Source organism: Euprymna scolopes, chromosome 15, assembly GCF_053919585.1.
Source record: "Euprymna scolopes isolate OS-2025 chromosome 15, ASM5391958v1, whole genome shotgun sequence".
In the NCBI taxonomy this organism is placed as follows: domain Eukaryota; kingdom Metazoa; phylum Mollusca; class Cephalopoda; order Sepiida; family Sepiolidae; genus Euprymna; species Euprymna scolopes.
In genome coordinates, this window is record NC_136496.1 from 72,716,409 (window position 1) to 72,719,342 (window position 2,934).

Here is a 2,934-nt window from a genome sequence, read left to right on the forward strand (position 1 = left end):
ACTATACAATCAATCATTGACGGCATTCCTATAGTCAAACATAATGTAAGTTTTGCTTGTTCTCTAGGATTGTCTATTGCGTATGTCGAGTTGACGTGCTAGCGATCTTCTCTCGTAACCTTCACTTCGTGATTCCAGTGTTGCTGTTATTTCCCTCCCTTACATATAATGTTCCTTTTCTTTCTGTTTACTGTGTAAGTACTTATAAAAAAAAAACATACAGCATAATCCCGTTGACACACTGGTTCCCGTCAGATCACCGAAGTTAAGCAACATTGAGCCTGGTCAGTACTGAAATGGGTGACCACTCGGGAATTCCGGATGGTGTATGTGCTCTCCGCTTATCTTCTTGCCACTGGAGCAGTGCCGAATCAGGAGAGATGTGGTTGGAAATTGCGCAACACTTGCCTCACAATTACATGCACAACTACCCTTACAGGGTTGTCCATTGTCTCTTGAGACCGAACGGAGGCATCGGCATATAAAACATGTACAGGGATGCGACATTACAACGCTGTGACAGAGACTGGAGCTTGGCAGACAATGCGAGTCATATTAGGTCAGAAATCCTTTTTTACACCTTGTCGAATAGGGGAAAGCTAGTGGCTTGTGCACCAGCCTACAAGCGGTATTTTTTTTATTCTGTTTCAGATGACAACAAAGAGAAGGAGACATGGGTAATTGGTGATATGTTGATTTGTCTGTGGTGTGTTCCACATGGAGCCAACATGTTTACTGGAAGGATCTGTAGAATAAGATGACAAGAAAAAAGTCTCATTCTAACATTTAATAAACATCTTTATTGATTATCTTCGTTAGTAGGTTGTATAGAGAAAGGGTTAGTCATGGAAAGTGTTCCTGTGTGGAGACGTAAATTAAAGATTAGACAGGCCTGTTGAGAGTTCATGTGTGTGTTGAAGTTATGATCCATAGCCATGATGGATTATTTGTCTCCTTAAAGTTAATAGTAGAAACATGTGTCACAAAAGATTAGAGACAGTACTGTAGAGTGTGAGAGTACACTGTAGCAGGGGGGGGGGGGCACAGGCCCTTCATGTGTCGAGGTATGCCACCCACCAGGACAGACTGTGGACTTATTATCTCGACTACCTGACCCTGATTAAATTTCGTCATACAGTGACTCTCTGGTGCTTTCACCCAAACACAGTCTCCAATGTCTGGTAGAGACTATGCTCAAGACCATTCGTTATCTTTGTTAGTAGTTTGTATAGAGAAAGGATTAGTCGTTGAAAGTGTTCCTATGTGGAGACATAGATTAAAGATTAGACAGCGCCGTTGAAAGAGAAAGAGAGGTCGTGTGTTTACTGCATTGAAGTCTGTGTGTGGAGATAGCAATGTTGGCTTGTTTGTATTCACGTCTAAGTCAAACCCCGAGCCCAAAAGGCCAGGTGAGTTCTGTTGAGTCCCAAGAGAGAAGTTGAGATCCATAGATCCATTCCACATAGAATTGTTGTTAGTCTACTATCTGGGAAAAGAGAGAGAGAGAGAGAGAGAGAGAGAGAGAGAGAGAGAGAGAGAGTGTGTGTGTGTGTTGCCAGTTTAACGCTTTATAAACTCGGTCACATGACTGAAGGCTGGCTTCTGATTGGATAAGCCAGGAAGGAAGTGTATTCAAAATCTTCAGCCGCAAGAATCTACTCCTGCTTATGTTTGTTGCAATTTCGTCTGCTACAGATCACCTAAAGCCCTGAAGGAAGAGATAGAGTGACCCATTCAAAAGGATGATTGTTTTTATGTCTTGAACACCCTTCGGCAGGGTGTTGGCTTTACCCCCCCCCCTCCCCCAACCCATCTTTATCAAACCCATTCTAACCTTTTTTTTTCTGCCTACCCTATTTTCCCATCTTATTAGTTACTCGTCACCTTCTTCCAACCCACTCTTCAAACATCCTAATAAATACACAAGACTCCAATTTGGGAGTTTGGGGATCTGCAGAGAAGTCACCTCTTGGTTGGAGTAAACTGGGACTTCACACCAAAGTAGATAGCTGCTTGTTTAGCTTTGTCATGCTGTGCTTAAAATAATTAAAACAAATACTGACGTATGAAAATAATTTCTTGTTATGAATCAAAGCGTTGATGAGAACCGTAGTCTGAATAATCCAAGTAATATGAATTATCAATCTTGATTTCAAAATTTCAGAGAAAAAATATTTTTTTTTTTTGAAAAGTTGTGTTTCTGTGTCAAACAACCAGGTTTTGTTTCTTTCAGGCAAATGCATGTCTGTATCCCTGCCAGGTAACATTCCTGCTACACTCGGGCTCGATATTCAACAATGTGATAATGGAAAGATTTGAAGTGGGATTTCAGTTGCAGTAGAAATATTAGTAAGAAAAGACGTAATGTAAAGTTTGGAGAAATAGAAGAACGTAGACTCCCCCCCCCTTCCCGCTGTGGACATAGTCCAGACATATACAGCTCTTAGTTAAGAAAATCAATCGATGGTGAATCAGAAGAACAGGCAACTCCAACTCTGCAGCAAACAGTGTCAAATAAAAAAAAATTGCATTTATATAAATATATTGTGTTTACTAAACTGGACTTTCTGTTTTAGTTAAAAAAATAAGTAATCAAATTGCCCGAAATATGTGTAAAAGTTTTGTACACATCTTTATTTTTTAAATACATTTGTTTTACAAAAATAAGCAATTAATTTTTGCATAAAATAAAATGCTATTGTTTTACTGTGTTGAATTTGTTTTTTTATTATAAAAATATATTTGTGAAATATTTATTGATTTCTTTCTTAATTTATTTGAAAAAAAAAAATATAGAATAAAATGTTGTTTTATAAAAATCGAATAAAATATTTTTTTTTTGTATTATCAAGATATTATTTTTTGAAACAACAACAACAACAACAACAACAACAACAAAATAACAAACGTAATCCACGTATATTTCATGTAAAA

General features: G+C 38.0%; 1 pseudogene; it reads left to right on the forward strand.

Annotated features, from left to right (window-relative positions):
• Positions 1-215: 215 nt before the first annotated feature.
• LOC145294468 (5S ribosomal RNA) lies at positions 216-333 on the forward strand (annotated as a pseudogene).
• Positions 334-2,934: the final 2,601 nt, after the last annotated feature.